This window comes from Sabethes cyaneus, chromosome 1 (assembly GCF_943734655.1).
Source record: "Sabethes cyaneus chromosome 1, idSabCyanKW18_F2, whole genome shotgun sequence".
Classification (NCBI taxonomy): Eukaryota; Metazoa; Arthropoda; class Insecta; order Diptera; family Culicidae; genus Sabethes; species Sabethes cyaneus.
The window spans coordinates 135,773,667-135,795,244 of record NC_071353.1 but is presented as its reverse complement, the minus strand read 5'-3'; the positions used below and the strand labels follow the sequence as shown (position 1 = coordinate 135,795,244).

The window sequence follows — 21,578 nt, the reverse complement described above, 5'->3', positions numbered from 1 at the left end:
AAAATGAATTTCTTGAATGGAGAATGAATCAATAAGCTTAACGTTGGTTATTAAGCATTTACATGGAAATACAATCTGAGACTGTTCAAATAGACTGACAAAAAAATTTCATATGCATCAAATAAAATTTCAATAAATAATCTATTATTCATTGGCATGAACAGCTCAATTATACAAGAGCCACACGAAATTATTGAATGTACAGTACAATTATTTGTCTTCATTCAATACAAAAAATTATAGTTTTTTTGCGCCAGCAAAAAAACACACAATTCGAGTATGTAACCACCTCACAATTTCAATTGAATGACGGCGTTACGTGTGTGTACACAGGGCGAGTTTATAAACACAAGAATAATATGAGCAGAATGAAAATATCACAGGAAACCCCTCAGGAGCAGAGTCAATTTGTCAAACAGAAATAGTAGGTTTCCCCACCAACTAGGTAGGTACCACTTCTATTAGGATTCAGTCGATCTGTCAGCAGGAAATGGCACGGCCGATGAGGCCGGTTGGGGAAAAGTTATAAATTCGATACATTTTTTCCTGTACTTGAACCGCTTGTTAAAATCGGTTATGAAGCAATCAATTTAGGGATGGAGCGAGACTTTTTTTTTTTGTTTTCAACACAACCTAAAAAGCATTGGGACAAATTTAGTCCATCCATCCGTTCGTAAGCGCGGCAGGAAAAGCAACGTTATTTTAATCCCGCGGTGCCGCCGTTCCGTTTGTATTCTTTTTTATTTTTAATTTTTTTTTCGCGGGTCTATCGGTCTGTCCACTGTCACTGTCGGCACTATTTTTACCAACCGCAATTGATTGGGCAAATAAAAATTACAATCGTCGGAACATCATCATCAAACACGCTTGTAGGATCAGCCGGAGAACACATGTTGCGCGCTTGCGGCGCGGTTTCGTTTCGTTTTTGTTTCAATTTGCGATGTGTTTTTTTCTCCACTATTGTTATTTTTTAATATATTCCAATACCAGAGGAAAAAATGCGCGTTTAAAATCAACACGTCTGATGCTGATTCGATGGATTAAAACAATTATAAATGTTTGTGGCGACTTAATTTGTACTCTGCGTCGTCTATTTGCAGGGAACGAGCAAAAACACACCTTTGCTTGTCGAATAGAATAAAATTAACCTGATAACCTGAGATTACGCCTATCACGAAGTTGGATATTGTAATCAGTTTGATAAGACAACGTAGACGCTTGGTGACTAGAAACCAAAAGCACCAACCGGCTCCATAGCTCAGTTGGTTAGAGCGTCGTGCTAATAACGCGAAGGTCGTGAGTTCGATCCTCTCTGGACAAACCAAAAGATAATTTAGGGAAAATGCTTAAGAATAATTCGAATAATTTTATAGGTATGTGGCAAAACATGGGACAGTCCGGATCATTTATACAGTGACAACAGACCTTGAAGAATACATCACAGTCAGTGTCGAAACGTCGGAGACGGAATTTTTTAACCCTTTAATTTTTAACTGCGTAGCAATAACATTTATTATTGAGTTTTTTTTTACAATTTTTTTCTGTTAGCAGAGATAAGAAAATTAATTCTTAAATTATTAATTCTGTGTGAAATATAATCAGAGCTCGAAAAAATTGAAGACTATTCACCGCACGCATTCAGCGTATACAGTTTTGCCTCTGGTAGTATTCTTGTATCTGTCAGCCCATTGATATCACTACTGAGCTGCTGACAGCGTTTATCTTTCTCAGTTTTCTACCCTTCAATACAATTCAGTCATGAATTGCAGTGGTTGAATGATTGCTCATCTAACCTGTCAGTTAATTTTCTTGCTCTTGACTGATATTTTAGATCTTAAAGTTTAGTAAGTAGTTTACTACTTTTTTAAATCAACCAAAACCTGGTTGAAGGAAATTAATTAAAACTTCGGAGCAATGCTTACGTTTATTGTAGCTGGCCGTTGTCAAAATGCAGTTAGAAATGAATGAATTATTCACTTTTGATTTCATCCACAATTGACGAGAATGAAAGAATGTAGAGAACAACACGAGCATGAACGAATCGTTGGTTTCAGGTTGGCAATGCAGAGTTTTTTTCAGCTGTACTAGAAACAGCAAAGAATGAGAAGTCTATTGCATTAATTCAATTCATTATTGCATGAATTGAATATATAATATACGAAAAAAGTATTAGATTTCTTTTGGAACTTCAATATGTAATGATAATATTGTGGACAAGTCTGCTACTATATTTTGAGTATAACTGAGCGTAAAACTGAGCGTAAAGCGTAAATAACTGGGCGTAAAGGTTTGGCTAGATAGGCTGTCATTCCAAAAAATATTTCCCGAAAAGTGGTCAAGTTTTGAACGCAAATAACTTAGCGGTTTTCTGTTCGATTTTCAATATTTTTGCACCAATCGATCGGAAAATCTTCTACGCGTAGACCCAATCAAATAAAAACGTTGGTTCTTGGGGTCACATTGAAAAACTGAAAATAATAAAGCATTGTCCAACTGGAAATCCTCGCGTGGTAATTGGTTGAAAAAGATGTCATCAAAGTTTGAACGTGTTTTAGAAATAAAGTGACAGAATCTCCTTGTCCCGACAGGTCGAAGATTCTTTACGATTAAGCCTAAACCAATTTGATATCTCTGCTTAGGAAGTATACCAGAAAAAATGACAAAATCCCCTCGTTTCAACAATTTTTCGTTCGACCGCGACTTAGACCAATTTGATGGCTGTGTTAGGGAAGTGCGCTACAGCTGTAGTGTTTGGTTGTTAACTTCAGTTTTTATATAACTTTGTTATTCCGTTCCCGTCATACTGTCATTGACGTTCACGCTTTCACCAGTTTCGCCTTTTCCAGCCGAGAGCAAAGTTACTAGTTTGAGCTGACTGAAAATTAGCTTTGTTTCTTAGGGTCCAAGTTGATATCTCAAACCTAGCCTTCTCTAGAATAGAGAAAAGGGTGTGCTGTGTTTCCGCAACGCTGGGAGGAAATGGGTTAATATCTTTATATGAAATTTATAGAAAGGTCCATAGTATCAATATTAAGGGGAGGGACTGTGTGACTACGTTTGAGTTCTGAGATACATACCCCTCTTACTTTTTGGCGTAGGATTAAGTCTCTAAGGAGGGTAGTTGGTACAGGGGGTAATTCCAAAAAATCAAAAAATATGAGCTCCACGAAAAATTAAAAGATTTTAAAGGCTAATAACTCTGCCAATTGTGAATGGTTTTGATGGTTTGAATACCAATCGATTCATAATAGATGTAGTAATTTTGTGGTTTTTATTATAATTTTCATTTTCAATCGCTGAAAAATCGCTGAAAATTAACGAAAAGTTTCAAGGTCACATGTCATCATACATTTTCTTCGTGATTAGCTTGTTTCACAAGCAGGGACGACAGTTAAACACGCCATCTGTTTAGTGTAGTTTTCTCTTACGAAAAAAAGTAACAAAATTCCTCCATCCCAACAGGTCCAAGTTTCTTTACGATGTTTCAACCTACCTACACCAATTTGATATTGCAAAACCACCCCCTTTCTTCAACCGATTTTACATTTAAACATTAAACCTAGCCCAATTTGATGTCCTGAAAGTAAACAATTTTGTTAAAGTGTAAAACCACTCCTTTCCTTCAACCGATTTTATCATCAAACATTTAATTCACTCCAATTTGATGTCCTGAAAGTGAAACGTTGTAGAAAAGTGAGCGGTCATCATTTCCTTTTGCCAGAATTCCGAACTAAGACTAATAATAAACCATTGCCCCTGTTGATATACAGAAATTCTCTCAAATCTATACCTATAAAAATGGATTTCTGTCTGTCTGCCCGTATGTTCCTTATAGAATTGAAAACTACTGAACCGATCGGTGTAAAAAATTGCATGTAGTGGTTTTTGGGGCCAGAGAAGGATTCTTATGATGGTTGAAGATCTCTCCCCCCACTAAGCCCACTAAGAGGGGGGCTCCCATACAAATGAAATACAAATTCCTGCATAACTTGAGAGCTAATCAAGCAAATGGAATAAAATTTGGCATGTGGGTGTTTTAGGAGACAAGAATTTTTTCTATGGTCAATTGAGACCCCTCCCCTCTTTAGGAGGGGAATTATGACCCCTCCCTTCTTTAAGAGAGGGGGCTCCCATAAAGATGAAATACAAATTTCCTCATAACTCGAGAACTAATCAAGCAAATGGAACCAAATTTGGCGTGTGAAGGTTTTTGGAGGCAGGAATTTTTTCTATGGTGAATTGAGACCACTCTTCACTTTAGGAGGGGTTCCTATACAAATGAAATACAAATTTCCTCATAACTCAGGAACTAATCAATCAAATGGAACCAAATTCAGCATGTGGGGGTTCTTGAAGGCCAGATTTTTTTCCATTTCCCAGATTCTTTCCCTTTTTAGAAGGGGGGGGGGGGCTTCCATACAAATCAAATACACATTTTCTCATAACTCTAGAACCAATCAACCAATTGGAACCAAATTTGGCATGTGGGGGATTTTGGAGGCAGGAATTTTTGTTACGATGGTTTTAGACCCCTCACTACTGTGGTGGGGGATAAGGACTCTTATACAAATGAAACAGAAATTTTTGCGTAACTTAAAAACTAATCGAATTCGAGAAATTTTAGACTCTTGCATTAAACATTAGTCATTAATAAGACCACCAAAAACTATCAATAGTAACATTAGATCATTCAGGGCGAGACGGACACAGGCCGCGACTGCCGTCGGAAGCGCCCAGCCCCCCGGTTTATTTATTTTCCTAGATCTATCAACCTCTATTACTTTCCTTCAGTTGGTTCACCCCTGCGAAAGGGTACTTTCTACGAAAAGATTTTCCGCGAAATGGTACATCCCGCGAAAGGTTTTTCGCGAAATAGTATTCTGCGAAACTCTATATTCCGCGTTATGGTCAACCGAGAAGTGATTTTTAGCAAAATAGTATTTGCCGAAATGTTATATAATCATGGCGAATATTTTAATGCTATCCGCTTCGTTTTACCAGGCTAAGCAATGGGGGGAGTTGTTTTCTACTTTACTGTGAGAAAAATTTGTATATTAAACCACCCATGAACTCCTCAGAAACTTGCAAAACTCGAGATTGTGACAAAGGTCATCCGAGATTCACGATTTATGTACAACACAGTTTAATTTGTGGCAATACGAAGTTTGTCGGGTCAGCTAGTATACTATATTAATAAAATCACTATTAAAGAGTTTTTAAAAAGTTCACGATTTGGAGCATTCAAACCACTGTGCAGTGGTGCGGATTGGCAAAAACGCCATTATTTGCGTAAAAATGCGTACTCTTTCAGGGGTTGTATCTTCAAAGAAAATTGTTTTTAAAATATAGTGCATCTATCTACATTATTACTATGACTGTAACTTTCGAAGGTCTGAAACGAGCGGCTGTATTGTGCAATCCATCAGATCATATTAATTAAAGGTTTGAATATCGAAGGAACTACCTACGAATTGGTTGGCAGCTCTCATATGCCACATGCACAAAAAATGTTACCGACTCGAATGCAGCAATTATCGGGATCCAGGCGTCAGAATGGCGAATGTTCAGATTCGTTTGTGACGTTAGATGGTTTGAAGCAAGGTGACGGACTATCGAATTTGCTGTTCAAGTTCAGGTGCTATTGAAGGGCAGGCGTGCAGAAAAGCGGTACTATCAGCTTGAAATATACCATGCTCCTATGGTGTGCGGACGACATTGATACCATCGGTAATTTCAGCAATTTTGTTTGCAATTTGGGATCACTTCCAGCAAATCAAACAAAAATCAATGCTATCCTTTAATTCTACTACCAAGTTATTGTCTAATGATAAATACGCATTTCGATCAAGACGTGAGATCTAGTTTAGTATCAATAACTTCGACTGTTAACCTGTTATTCACCATTAGGTAGTAAAGTGGTGAAACCACGTGAAACTTTTTAAAAGGACCTAAAGTAATATTCAGAGACTCTTTCGATTATTGTGGCGATATAAAAGCAATTTAATCAACATTTTCTTGACGAATAGCTAGGTTATGACCCCAGCACCGATTCATGCAAAGCTGATGTGTTCGCAACGCCGTGATAAGCGGAAGAGAAGAGACCCGAAGAGAATTTTTCATTGTTACTTAGGTTTTGAAAAGTTACGCGAGCATTATTACTACCCGCTGGATTATTTAGAGCATTGGATAAGTTTCCAATGGAAATTTCAAGAGATTCGGCAAAATCCAGCTTTCAAATATAAGCTTCTACGGAAATGTTCTCGACTACTTTGGATTTAAAATGGTAAAATTCTTTTTCCTGTATGATAACTAACTAACGGGTATGGGCAGTGTTGCTGTGCTGTTAGTCGTAGCAGCGCACGCCGGGGACGTATTATAGCAAAAAAGTTAAACAAAATTTAAATTGATTTATTTTGTTTTCTTACCTAAGAAGATGGAAATAATCCAACATGGCATCTTTATTGGAAATAATTCGAATTTCGGAAAATAACGCTTACCTGCAAAAAGAAGAAAAAATACGTTAGATGTTACTTAATCATGAAGTAGGATTCTACTGCATTAGCTGTATACTAAGAGGACATCGTTAATTAAATAGATTTTCCATTAATTTTGATATTAGTGATATAACAATCTATCACGCGAATTGGGCGAAAAAAAGCAGTCAGTCTCATCTTTTGTCACTGTAACGACGCTTACTTCTTCAGTTCCTTTAGAACTTCTATCGAGTTCGAGCCTATCGCAGACCTCTGCGCTAGACGGACCATAGTTTCCGAAACACCGACGATACTGGGATGTTCCATGATCCTGCCTACCCGACGTTACTGTTATCTTCAGACTGCCGCTTATTTCATCCAACGAAATGACACTGGAACGCATCGTTGTTGCGCTCTATCGAATGAAACCTTGTAGACGGCACTCCGATTGCTGCACTTTGGGAATACTACCGGAACGTTCGTGGACTTCAGATCAAAATTTACGACTTGCTTGCACCTAATGTGGCGATGCATTTGTTTTGTTTGACGTGGCAATCGAAATTATCGCCGTAATAACAGCATTTGATTAGCTCTATGTTGATCCGACGCCAATTTGTCTTACACTTGAGCAGCTTTGGGTTAAAATTTCAGTACCTTCTCGCTACATTAGCTTAGCCGTTATTAACCCGACCCGATCCTAGATCCGAGTGCGGATTATTATGTCATAAAGCTTCTTTTTAATAATCTAATACCCTTAGGTTTACGATGTTTTTGCAACAAACATCCATGTTGTCAATAACCATTGGATTTACACAAAATCGTTGTTTTAATCTTCAACCAACTTGTAATTCTTGTTCCGTAATTTGTCGGGCTTTGAGCACGGGCATTCCATGTGCGTATGTGTGTGTGTGTGTGTGTGATTTCTAATTTCCTACCGGAAGTAATCATATCTCATTCCGAGAGTTCAGATAATTGCCGTCGATGTTTATGGGTATTTCTCGAAAGCGCATTTAAATCGTATTTTAACAACCGTAAATGCAAATTGTAATTTGTATAAACTGTAAGCAATACCAGCGATGTGTTGGTTATAGTCAACAAACCGGCAAGATTATGATCATTAAATTTCTATCTCGGAAAGGCGTGAACCGCAACACTCAACTCGACTCAATTTATGTTGTTAATCAAAGTGAATTTTATGGGACTCTTGCGACATGAAAGAGTATTTATTGTTTTTTGTCACCTCTGTGAGCTGCACTTTAAACCGTAATTTCCTCCTCAAATAACCGGAGCACTTTAGACTTATAGGATTGGTGGAACAACAATAATTCCGCGAATCTTATTAGCTCAAAAGGAAATTGGATGAATAGTAAAATACGTAACAGAAAAACGCTAAATGGTAGGACATATATGACACCATAACTACATGGTCTTAACAATGTCCAACTATTCCTTCATTTTACACCCAAGTAATACCAGCATAAAATCGGTTCCAAGGCGTCTGGCATTGTGTAGTTATTTGCTGGCGCTAGGTTAAGTCGTGGAGAAAAACACAGAGAAGGTCAACCAGAACCGGACGCAAATGTAAGAAACAAAAAATATGGCAGCAAACTCGTTAAAAAGTCACTTCAGAAGACATCATAATCATTATTTTTTCTACCGCCATCAGTCAGTAGTGCAGTGAGTGTAGCCGGCCAGCAACGAACGGCCCACGGGGTGTCACTTCTTAACCCAAGGGTGGTCGTTTTGTTTGTGATATTTTTCTAGACATTAGTCTACCAAACGACATGGCGGTTTACCGTCGCGTCGGTCGGCCATTAAAGAGTTAATGTCAGCTTACTAAACGGCTGGGTGCGCAAGGTAGCAATGATAAGCCGAGACCAGCTAACGTGCGCCATCAGTAGAAGACAAATAAACATGGGAAAAAGCAAAAAAAAAAACAAAAACAGAGCCACGGAGTGGCGTTTAGCGTTTTTCTCACGGGCCACCCACAAGCCGTTTAACCTAGAAAACAATGGAAACGGTCAGGGAAATGTACGCCGTAAAGCCTTCTGTGACGGGAGGATTATAAGTTGTACCTCCCGTCACCGCATCGCTATTTAACAGTCCGGTACAAATTAACATCACATCACATTACCATCATCATTCATGTTTTATTCACAGTAAGTTATTGGACCACAGACCGGATTTAAGTATGTTAATGTCAATGTGTAATGAGAAAAAAACTACGCAGCCGGTAGGATTCGAACCTACGCTCCCAGAGGGAATCTGATTTCGAGTCAGACGCCTTAACCACTCGGCCACGACTGCCAGGACGGGAGCGAGCCTCTCCGCTGCCTATCGAATTGCGCACCCGAACGTATCTATTGTCCAAGATTAAGATTATCGAGGATAACGTGAACCGAGATTTGAGACGTAAACGACTAAAATTTCGAGTTCAAGGTAGCCTAATTGTTTTGTTTTGACTCCATTGTCAATGTCATAAATTCACGGTGTTCATTTTTTACCATTACAATCTTACTTTATGATGGATGCGTTAATGCGACATCAAAACGTTTTAAAATGAAGTGATATTTTCCGTAGTTGATATGATTGGACCTTAAACTCTTGAGAGATTTTGTCCGAATCAACAACACTACAAAATTATTATTTAATAATACTGGTAAATCCTTTAAGTAATGGGAAGTAGAAGTCAAGCAGAATTAATCGATGTTGATCTGATAGTTTGGAAAATGCGTCACCTTGTGGCTATTATTGTTATGAATGAGGGTGTAGGTTCGGCCTTATCTTATACCATTGCACTATGGACAAAAACGAGCCGAAAAAACGGACGCAATTAAGATATGGCCTGCAGGCTGATAAAATGTAGGTGACCTTATGTAAAATTTTCCGGAGAATCGCATGGTGAGTACCGCGTTCCTGTTTGTCATCGGGAAGTGCCCCATTTTGCTCATTTTCCGCAATTTTTAACATTTTTTACCTTTTTGGACTATACCATGCCAGGCTTTGAAAAAACATAACATAAAAACCTAATTATTTTGTGTAAAGAAGTCCACAGAATTGAATAGGGTTGACTCCATTTAGTTTAGAGCGAGATCATCGCTTCGACGTTTAGAAAAGAAAGGAAAATTTTTTAAAAGTATTTGCTTTAAAAGTTTAAAGCAAATATCAATCTTAAATACTGCGCATAATCTCATGAATATTAGTTTCTAAGGCTATCATGCTAAAAACCTTTGTGAAAAAGGCGTGCAAAGTGACTTTTGATACTGAGGCAAAAGTCTGAAAACGCAACTAGCCGGGACAAAATGCACCTATTAATGTTTTGTATTAATTAATGGGAATATATTCAATGAATTCAATAATTGTAATACAATTCGTGCGTGCTAACTGACAATGTCGTTTCTAGTTTTTACCAAATGCTGTGATTACAGTTCCTAGGCGAGGGAAGGAAAATGAATTATTGGAGTGTGTTTTCTTTAGATTTCCGTGTAGCCGAGTAGCATAATTTTTGAAACACAGTATTTAACAGCCTCCAGTGATATTTTCTATGACATACGGCCATTTGTGATTCAACAATTTGCGTTTCGGCCATTCGTGATTCGGCCTTTTGCGTTTCGGCCATTCCACTGTAGTCGAAAGAGTACGATTTTCGTCCAAAATTTCTTTTTAGTTTTAAATTTATTCTAGACTAGCTGACCCGACAAACTTCGTATTGCCACAAATTAACCTGTGTTGTACATAAATCATGAATCTCGGATGATCTTTGTCACAATCTCGAGTTTTGCAAGTTTCTGAGGAGTTCAACCTTAGATGATTAATTTTGGCAGTTACGTAACTATGAAAGCATCCCAGGTAACCAATAAGCATCACCAATGCTATTCAAATGTAGGCCAATAAGCATTTAAGTCGCCTCAAATGCTACTTAAATGCTATTTTGGTAAAATATACTGCTACTTTACTAATAACCTTCTTATAGTGCTGACAATGCTAATTTACAGCTAATTACCGACACGAAGAATTTGAATACAATTTTGGATGCCAATTTACAACACTTATGCAGTCAAAAAGAAATATACAAAAGCATGCAGTATAAAATGCCAGATACGCTGATTTGCTGCTTATGTTAATGCTTATTAGTTACCAGGAATGGGTAGTTTAATATACAAATTTGCAAGTTTTCCTCACAGTAAAGTAGAAAACAACTCCCCTGTTCCCTCAGTGCATAGCCAGAAAGCGGATAGTAATATTCGCCATGATTGTACAACATTTCGCTGAATATCATTTTGCGAAAAACCTTAAGCGGAATGTACCATTTCACAGAAAACTTTTTTGTGGAAAGTACCATTTCGCGATCCTCTTCTTACTCGCTGTCGCTCATTCCAGGAAACCCAGGTAGACCTGGGAAAACAAATAAACCTAGACAGTAGTGATTTCTGCGGGGAGTTGTCTCCCCAAAGTGGGCGGCGCTTCCGACGGCGGGTCACCGGCAACACTTGCGGCCGTCTTGTCGTGAATGATCTAGTGTTACTATAGACAGTTTATGTGGTCTTGTTATTTACTAATGTTTTATGGAAGAGTCTCGAATTTCTCGAGTTCGATTAGTTTTTGAGTTTCGTAAAAATTTCTGTTTTATTTGTATGAGAGTCCATATCCCCCTACTACAGGGGTGAGAGGTCTGTATCATAAAATAAATTCAAGACTCAAAAATCTCCCACATGCCAAATTTGGTTCCATTTGCTTGATTAGTACTCAAATTATAAGGAAATTTGCATTTCATTTGTATTGGAGCCCCCCTCTTAAAAGGGGAAGGGGTCGTAATTCACCATAGAAAAAATTTCTACCATCTAAAATTCCCACATGCCAAATTTGGTTCCATTTGCTTGATTAGTTCTCGAATTATGAGGAAATTTGTATTTCATTTGTGTAGAAGCCCCCACTCTTAAAGTGGGGTGTGGTCCTAATTCACCATACAAAATATTCTTGCCCTCGAAAACCTTCACATGCCAAATTTGGTTCCATTTGCTTGATCAGTTCTCGAGTTGAGGAAATTTGTATTTCATTTGTATAGGACCCCCCCCCCCCCTTCCTATAAAGGTAAGGGTCCTAATTCGTCATAGAAAAAATGGTTGCCTCCAAGAACACCCACATGCCAAATATGGTTCCAGTTGCTTGATTAGTCCTCGAGTTATGAGAAAATTTGCCCCCCTCTTAAAGTGGGGAGGGGTCCCAATTCACCATAGAAAATATTCTTGCCCTCGAAAACTTCCACATGCCAAATTTTGTTCCATTTGCTTGATTAGTTCTCGAGTTATGAGGAAATTTGTATTTCATTTGTATGGGAGCCCCCCTCCTAAAGTGGGGAGGGGTCCCAATTCATCATAGAAAAAAATTTTGTCTCCAAAAACACCCACGTGCCAAATTGGGTTCCATTTGCTTGATTAGTTCTCGAGTTATGAGGAAATTTGTATTTCGTTTGTATAGGAGCCCCCCTCTTAAAGTTGGGAGGGGTCCTAATTCACCATAGAAAATTTTCTTGCCCTCGAAAACTTTCACATGCCAAATTTGGTTCCATTTGCTTGATTAGTTCTCGAGTTATGAGGCAATTTGTATTTCATTTGTATGGGAGCCCCCCCTCCTAAAGTGGGGAGAGGTCCCAATTCATCATAGAAAAAAATTTTGTCTCCAAAAACACCCACGTGCCAAATTGGGTTCCATTTACTTGATTAGTTCTCGAGTTATGAGGAAATTTGTATTTCGTTTGTATCGGAGCCCACCCTCTTAAAGTTTGGAGGGGTCCTAATTCACCATAGAAAATATTCTTGCCCTCGAAAACCTTCACATGCTAAATTTGGTTCCACTTGCTGCATCAGTTCTCGAGTTATGAGGAAATTTGTATTTCATTTGTATGGAAGCCCCCCCTCTTAAAGGGGAGAGGAGTCGTAATTCCCCTTCTTAAGTGGGGAGGGGTCCCAATTTACCATAGAATAAATTCTTGTCACCAAAAACACCTACATGCTAAATTTTATTCTATTAGCTTGATTAGTTCTCGAGTTATGCAGAAATTTGTGTTTCATTTGTATGGGAGCCCCCCCCCCCCTCTTAGTGGGGGTAGGGGTCTCTAACCATCACTAAAACCTTTCCTGGCCCCAAAAACCTCTACATGCAAATTTTCAGGCCGATTGGTTCAGTAGTTTTTGATTCTATAAGGACCATACGGACAGACAGACAGAAATCCTTCTTTATAGGTATAGATTATATTGATTACAAAACGCTGCTCAAAATATCGGGTATAACTGCCGCTCGTTCGGACTCAACTAAGGGATAACCCCTAAAGCAAACCAAAGCCTAGGTGCTACATTCCGTTATCGTGACTTGACCTTCTGTTTTTATACGACAGACTTCGCAGCCAGCTGTTAGAGTGCAGGACAATTGCAGGGCCAGTTGCTACGATCCTATTGACTCTAACAGCCCTACAACCCCTACTGGTTAGTAAACCTGGGATAATGCATGCAACTAAATGGTGACTTCTGCGGGGGGCATTCGTTGGGCAGCGGAGAGGCCCGCTTCCATCCCGGCAGTCGTGGCCGAGTGGTTAAGGCGTCTGACTCGAAATCAGATTCCCTCTGGGAGCGTAGGTTCGAATCCTACCGGCTGCGAAGTTTTTTATACGTTTCACAGTAAACAACTAGCTAAATGTTAATTTGTGCCGGCTGGTAAATACCGATACGGTGACGAGAGGTACAACTTGCAATCCTCCTGTCAAGGCTTTTGCGGTGGCCTTTCGTGATTCGACCAAACGAGAGTTCGACCTTTTGTGATTCGGACAAATATAATTTAGGCCTTCTGTGACAGTTGCTGAATTTCGCCCCGGCTATTTGTTATTCGGCCATGCGGTATCAGCCCAGTGAGTCGATGCGAGGGCTGGCGAAAACTCGGTAGAAAGCTAGGAAAGCGAATAAATCTAGACCGATATATGATTTTTGCGGGGAAAGACTGCCCCGCTCAGTGACCGGCACTTCCGACGGTGAGTCTCCGACAACATTCGCGGTATGCGATCGTCTCTCCCTGAATCACTTGTCATAAAATATGTTTTACGCAATTATGCCAAAAGTTCAATATGCCACATGTTTTGCTTCCACATGGTCCCTTTTCTTTTTTTTTATATGCCAGAAGGGCATTGGGGTAAAAGGCCACTGCGACAGTCTTAATGATCGTCTTTTGTGGCAGGCCCCGATTGCTGTACACAGTTTACGGACCGCTCATACCCATTGATGGAGTTGAGCGGGATAGTTGTAATCCATGGTCCCTTATGTTAATGCCAATGTTTTTATAGCAAACGATGTTATGCTAAATGGATTTATGCTAAATAAGGAGCGGAAGAACACAAAGTGGATTCAGGGTTCGTAAGGCCGAGTCGCATATACCTATCGGTACGGTTCGACGAACTGCGCAATGTGCGCGTGGGTTTTTTATTAGAGAGAGGAAAAACCGCTTCAAAAGGCACTGTGATGGCACTGTGGGAGATTCACAATTTTTTTACTTTGTGCTTCCGTCTACTGTCTCCCTTACTTCGGGAGGAGGATGTGCTTTTGCACCAGTGCTCGAAAAAATTGACAGCCTGCCCATTGTCCACTTTCAACAGCTTATTTGCAAAAGCCGTGGACAATCGTTTCGATGCAGTCTGCATACCACTATGTGTTCTACGCATCCGGATGGTCATTAGGACGTCTCCCACCCCGCACTGTGCTTTAAGCGCACTCTGTAGCTCCCCTTGCGTGATGAACTCATCCAAGATTCTACATTCGATCAAAGACTTTTGGGCTCGAACTTTTCAATGAGCTCCTTGAAGGCCGAGCTCTTAATTACCGAATATCTCTTCAGCTCAAAGAGCATCTCACCTTTTCGTGTGAACCCGGTACTTACCACACTTTTCCCTAATTCTCGCAGTTTCGGGTCTTCCCTTACCTTCCGGAGAATTTCTGCGTACGTAGTTTCGTCCGTAGCTTCGACAATCAGGGCATCGCCCTTATATTTCTCCCGACGACGCTTGGGCTTCTCTTTCGTTTTGTCGTTCTTATTTATTCCCTCCTCTTGCTGCTCCTTTTTTCGATTCTGGTTTCCGACGGTTCGCCATTCTCTGCATTCCACAATCTCCTCGGAATCTGCGTTGACCCTCTGTTCATCCTTTTTTCACCTCGTCTCATTTTTCACCGCTAATTTTTCGGAGGCCTCAATCAGGGCTTTCTCAGCAATGTTGGCACGTTCCCCACCAATTATCGCGGATTTGATGGCCGTTAAAAGATGCCTAATTTTTAAAATCTCATAGAGTTTTGTTTAACATCCAGTATAGCGGATTTCTCAAGCTGTTGACCAACTTGGAATGTACCACCACTAGCCTTTGGAGTAAACAGCTGGCTTGTTTCACGGCCAGCCTCTCTATGAGCTTCTTGCTACCAGGGCTTGAAAAGGGATCGCAAGTTGAATGTGACTGCCGTGAATGCGAACTTTCCGCATTCAAACTCCGCTTTTTGAACGATCATTTGACTGTTTTTTAAATCCAGTCAATCTCCCGCTTGCGCTGCTGCCGTCTTACGATTCATGCGGCATCTCAGCAAAAGCAACCAGTCGATCTCCCGTTTTGCTTTGCGCTTTGAGAATATAAACTGCAAACTGACTGGAAGCATACGGTGACGTATTTTTTCGTTTCTCTTTTTGTCTCCAAATCGGCTGCTCACAGTAATAGTTTGTCACCCGGACGTCGGTCCGACGCAAGCAAAATATTCGTTTGTATTGGACGGAGTCCGACCGACTTCTTCCATGCACATGTAGTAGTTGTTTTTTTGTAGTATTGAATCATACGATTGTGCGGTTGCTTTTCGTTAGCGTGGTGATTGCCAATCATTTGACTGTTTTGCAGTCATTCGCTGCTCCAAACGGTAAAGGCAACTTGATCGCAACAAAAATGTCAACAAATTTTAGAGCGCGTTCCTTCTGCTGCGTGCGATCGACGTTTGACTGAGCAAACTGCCAGTTGTGTTATGCATAGCGTTCGTATTCCACCTCTAAACGGACGGTGTGAACTTGAATGCGCGTTGGTGTGACTGCGGTAGAAAAAAAGGATCGGTCGAAGCCCTGCTTGCTACCCTTGTCGAGATTCTACAATACTGGTGCCTGCTGTGGCCACTGAGAAACTGGCGAACGCATTCGTTCTTGCGAGTACATGTGACGCTTGACTTCAGTCGTCTATTTCTTGCAGACGGCTGAACCGATTCTTTCGCTATTACGCTAATTACGCTAAGTCATATCACCTGGTACATTACTATTGATTTGTTTTGCGGTTCGACGTTTGTTTAAAAGTAATAAGTTCGTATAAAATGTGAACGTTACGTGATATGATTTTCCCTAGAGCCGATGATCAATGATAAAGTGAAAGCTCACGCGTCCGCAAAAGTTTTGGAAGAGTTTCATTAAAAAGAAGCAAGTAGTTCAAAGGTTATGTTTAGAAATGTGGTTTTTCAAGGGGTTCGAACGTTTCTCAACAACTTAACTTGATCAACTCCAGGCCGTAGTTTGCTCTGCTGTACGAAGAAGTCGTCTCCATTCCACTCGGTCCATGGCCGCAATTCGCCAGCCACGTAGTCTGCGTAGGGTCCACAGGTCGCCTTCCACTTGATCGATCCATCTTGGTCGCTGCGCGCTCCGCCGTCTCGTTCCAGTCGGATCATTATTGAGAACTTTTTTAACCGGGCTGTCATCCGACATTCTCACGACACGCCCAGCCCATCGCAGGCGACCGATTTTTGCGGTGTAAGCGTTCCCTAAGCAGCTGATGCAATTCATGGTTCGTTCGCCTCCTCCACGTTCCGTCTTCCGTCGAGACTGCCCCTGATACTGGAACAACACACATTACTCGATCCATCGTCGCCTTGACCAATCGCGTTAGTTTATCCGGAAATCCGTACGAACGTTTCTCAGTGATGGCCAAATCGATTTATGCAATACTAATTTTGATTGATAGGTAATATAAGGGGGTGAGTGAAATAACTATGAGTAAAGTAGATGGTCACAAAAATAAGACGCTTGCATAAATTTCAATTTTAAGTGAACCCGTAACCTTCATCTTAAATTAGTTCAATTCAAATCTTCTTCCGTTTGAGGCCGTTTAAGGCAGGTCTTTCGAAGCTCTTTCGAAGAAATAAAATCCATGTAGCTTCCACCTGATGAGACGGTGCAGAATCTTGTTGCAAGCAGTATGGTGCATTCTTGTAGTATTTTCTGACGATGGGAAGCAAATGATTCTTCAAAACATTATTGATATATTATTTAGTGTTGATTTTAACACCAGGTTCAATGAATGGCAATGGAACCTTCAAATTTTTAGAGAAACATCCCCATTCCATCACCCGGGAACCATTCTGGAGCCTTTGAACAGCCAGTTTGTCCCGAGGAATATCAGAAAAGTGTGCTGCGTTGATCCTGTAGCAGGAACATTTTTTCATCCGAAAACAGAGTTTCACATTCACCGTGCTACTTCGAGCAACTGCCGACATTTTTCGAGTTTTGCAACTAGGGTACATTGCTGCTTCGTCGTAATTGCCTATTTCCGTCCTATCCAATACAAATTATTAAAAATATCAGCATTTTTATGACACACAATGCAAAATTAGTTATTCCCTAATATTTTAGTTTGTTGTCTATCATACGCGACCAATCAAAGTGAGCTGAGATCTATTTAAATGCTTTTTATCATTAAAGAAGTCCTACCAGCCAAATTTACTACGTTTTTTCGTGCGACAAAGAAGAAAATGTCGACTAATTGTTTTATTTTCCGTCATTCATAAATGACAATAACTCACGCAAGGCATTGTCGTTATTCTACAGCCAGGAAAACTTGCCTGACCTGCAGAAATTTTGCAGATAATCATTTGTCATGCCGTCCTACACAAATACATGCGCGTTAGCTTCGTAAGCATTGTTGTAATTTTTAGTTCGGACGATGAAAAATTTTGATGGACGGATTTTAAAACAGTACGATGAATTTAAGATATACAGTCTTAAAGGAGAGGTTTTAGTAAAAAAAAGTTTATTCAGATTTGTAACGTTTATATCTCGAAATCCTTACCCAGGTGGTAATGCCACCAGTAACTTTGAAGATCTCGTGTTTGCGTATATTTTTGTAGAAGGAACCATTGCTCTAGGTGGTAAGGATTTCGTGATATAAACGTCACAAATTTGAAAAAATGCGATTTTTCTGACTTTTCTTTACTGAAACCTCTCCTTGTAAAAGGTCTTCCCCACCAAGTCGCCATTCATAATTTTATCATTTAGTCCATTAAACTACTTTTCTAAAGCATTCCGTCAAGTTTTCGCTAGAATATAGCAGTTTGAGTTTTGGCGTCAAACTGACCCCAATGTACAGTCAACGTAAGTTTTTCAATAAAATTGTCGCAAAACATAAGTTTTCGAAATTTTTTGATCGAATAACTTCTATAATAAAAGATCTCCGATAGACACAACTAAAGAAGTCACAAAAGAAGTAGATCAATTCATTGAAAAATAAAAAATGTTATAGCCTCTCAAAATGACCTGGGGTCAAATTGACCCCAGTGTACAGACAAAGGGTTAATTAAATACGTCCAAAACACACAGACAGTTATTACTACTCACCCTGTACATGTTTCTTGACATAATGGAATCGACATAGGGTGGCTGACCAAAGAAGCGGAGTAGAAAGGATAAAAGTTAGGAAAAGAAAAAGATGTACAAGTGGTTGGGTGACAGGACGAGAACGGTGGTGATATTTATTGTATTAAAGTTACAAAATAAATCAGTTTAGAGAGGTCACGGGCATCTTAGTGGTCTCACTCTAAACATTAATTACATATTGATCAAATTTGCACCTTCGCAGCACGACAAATAGCATTAAAGACATATTTCTCGTCGTTGTTGTTTGAAACCGGCGCGTCGCGCCAAGTATTTCTAGATCGATCTTCTGTTCGATCTGCCAAACAGAACTGCAAGGAGCAGGGAAGGTGCACAATTCATGCACCTTTCAAGGCTAGTACTGTCAAAACTGATTGAATTCTACTGCACCACTTATAGACTCACTCGGAACAGACATCAAAACATAAAATATCGAAGCCTCGATCGGTAATGATCTAACCTCTGGTTGAACCTCACGGAACCGGCACCACGATTTTGCTGCCATGAGGTCTATAGTTTTTAGCGATACTTTCGGCAAACTGAAGCAAATCGACGAATCACGTGAAAAATTGTGTGATTTATTAGTCACATCGGTTAAAACAAAAGTGTTTGAATTTGCACCTTCCTAACCTGGTAACCTCTCAAACAGTTTCGGTTACTCAAATACTGTTAGTCAGAAAGCAAACCACTTCAAACGACAACGAAAAAAAAAAATCAACTTCGATCTTGGCTACCACCAAAAAGCGCGCGTAATTAACCTTCAATACCCTGCCGCGCGGTAATTTATGGGAGCATTTCCACCTGAGAAAATGTTCACCTTTGAATGGGTCTCGCCGTGCTTCAAGGTCCGGATTAATCGTCCGTCCGATGCTAGTAAGTGTTTTGGTGCATTTCATTATAATTAATCATCAATTGTTCATCATGAACTAACTGTTTGAAGAAGAACATTTTTTAATCTGGTTTCGATTTTGATGATGTGTGTATCATCCGAGTTTGAAGCAAGCAGTTTAAAAAATTGCCAAAACTGTGTTCAGAAATAGGGAAAAATGTGACAAATTAGCGGAACAGCTGCAACTTTTTCTTTGCTGGACCGTGCATAGATTAAAAGTGTCAAAAGCTTTTAAGACACCAAAAAACGATAACGAAAGGATGAAAAACGAGATTACGTACTGGCTTAAAAGAGGCTTACCGAGCAGAACGAGGGGGGTATCACTCTCGGTGTGACACGCGCGGTAGGTAATTAATTACATATTGTATCAGAGTTTTTGCTTCGTTTTCTTTTATAAGCCGAACAATAATAGTTTTTGCATATTCCTTCTTCTTTTTTGTTGGGGGGCATTCGGTTTTAAAACTAAAGCGTTTTTACGGTACAGACACGCGCGAGAAAGTTATGAAAATTAAAAATGATGACCGAAAAAACTGGCTGTGCTGGCGACGTATCTGATAGTGTGACAAGCAGGAGTCTCACCGTTCCGAGACGACAAGCCAAAACCATTACGGTGGCTCGTGCTACATTTTTCGCTGGAGAATCCCGTAAAGTTTTATGTTAATTAACTTTTAAAAGCAGCAGATCGTCGCTTTTTTTGGTGGGAGGCGTTGCGAGGGGTTCTGTCTTTTCTTTTCGATAAAATAGGGTTACTCTCAGCGGATAGTTTTAAAACCTAGTCAAAGCGTTATCCATATATCATAATTATTACTGTAAAATGTCATTTGAATTTTAAATTAAACGAACGTCCATTATTCGTTCGTGTCGACAAAAATAGCGCCTTTCTTTTGTTTTGTTTTATGGTTACCGCTAACGAAATAAAGTTGTTAAAACAATTGTTACACGAAAAAAAAGGAGGAAAAACCGTCCTTCAAATGGGAGGATAAAATTACCCCGAAAGAAAGAATAACACATTCTTTGCTTCGCACGCGGTAATGGATTAACACAAAGGACCTCATCTTCTAGAGAAAAAAAAAACTTGTGACTTCGTTAGCCTGGAAGAATGGTAGCGAAGAAGCATAATGTGATAATACATTCACGGTTGAACTAATTCAATGGGTTTTCAACGTCAAATTAGCATTTTTCCTTGCTCTCGTCAAACGACTTTCAAGTGAGTTCATTTGCAGCTCAACCTGGATGTGGGCTGGATGAAAATTTTCTAAGCACCAGAATTGCTTTTAAATTACGTTTTTAATTTGTCGGAAATTTATGTGACATAAAATGCTCACAACAAACTCGAAAATTGCTTCATCAAATGCTTTGGCAAAAAAGAATCTCAAACCGCCTGTGCCTCCTGTGAGGATTGAACTCACGACCGCTGGTTTACGAGACCAGCGCTCTACCACTGAGCTAAAGAGGCGAGGTCGGGAGAAGGGCGCTTAGAACGCAAGCACTGACTGGAGTGGTTCGTCTTCACCCGTGCGCGTCGCGCCCTTCTTATCTTTCTTCATAGTTCGAAGGAGCGAGCTGTCAGACTGGCAACCTGCGACTGTATCGGGTGTGCTTGCTAAGTAACAGCCTCAGCGACTGAGAGGCGGACGACAGTAAAGAAAAGTCAGCCGCACGAAGTGTGTGAGTCATCTTCTTCAGTGGGATCGTTATCGATGGAAGTAGCAACTAAATCGTTCCACTAATAACAATCAATACGCACCAAACTGGTTGATTAATAAATCAATTAAAAACTAGTAATCATTCCACACTCAGAATAAAAGAAAGAATAAAAAAGGAGAATGCCGGTTCGCTAATTGCTACAACATAACAACAACACAACGGTAGAAAGAAAAGGCAGGCACCATTACGTGTAGTGGTGGAAATATCAGAATATGAAATGACCAACCTACGCCATGAAAATTCTGTTGATTTCGTTTTAGCACTAAACAATAGTAAACATCGTCGTAGTTTTATACACCAGAAGGGGAAACCAAATTAACAAACAAGAAAAAAACTAAAATTCATATTTCTCTGCAGCATCACAGAGAGTCCCCCAAACAAACGGACACGCGAGTGTGGACGGAAAATTATTGCATTCCTTCCCTCTCCTTTGCTCTTCTATCCTCTGCAGCAGCAGCAGCTGCTGCTGTTGTGGTCTCATAAAGGCACAGGCAGAGAAAAAGGTGACTGAAACATGAAATTATGAAAAAAATGTCATGTAAACTCGTGTCAGCATAAATAATTTAATTATATGATTTATTCACCTGCTTTCGCGATCCACCATCCCCCCACCGCAGAAGCGAAATTTCCACGTTCTCTATCAGCCAGATCGCCAACGACTGCCAGCGGGTCTGATCTCGCACTATGATTGCGATGCGACTGCTTCTGGGAAAAATTTAAACGATTGTGGACAGAAAAATTTGATCGATTTGATCATCTCAATATAGTCAGTCAGTAAACCGGGAGTTCATGCCCGGAAAAAAGATTAA

General features: G+C 39.9%; 1 protein-coding gene and 4 non-coding genes across 5 annotated transcripts in view; 2 read left to right on the top strand and 3 right to left on the bottom strand.

Moving 5' to 3' along the window:
- Nucleotides 1-21,578, bottom strand: part of LOC128732899 (uncharacterized) — a 542,040-nt gene that overhangs the window by 452,853 nt on the left and 67,609 nt on the right. The gene's annotated exons all lie outside the window — the stretch shown is intronic.
- On the top strand, nt 1,248-1,324 carry Trnai-aau (transfer RNA isoleucine (anticodon AAU)). The gene has a single exon. It is a non-coding gene; the product is annotated as a tRNA-Ile (tRNA).
- On the bottom strand, nt 8,699-8,780 carry Trnas-cga (transfer RNA serine (anticodon CGA)). The gene has a single exon. It is a non-coding gene; the product is annotated as a tRNA-Ser (tRNA).
- Nucleotides 13,045-13,126, top strand: Trnas-cga (transfer RNA serine (anticodon CGA)). Its single transcript has one exon. It is a non-coding gene; the product is annotated as a tRNA-Ser (tRNA).
- Trnat-cgu (transfer RNA threonine (anticodon CGU)) lies at nt 20,447-20,518 on the bottom strand. Its single transcript has one exon. It is a non-coding gene; the product is annotated as a tRNA-Thr (tRNA).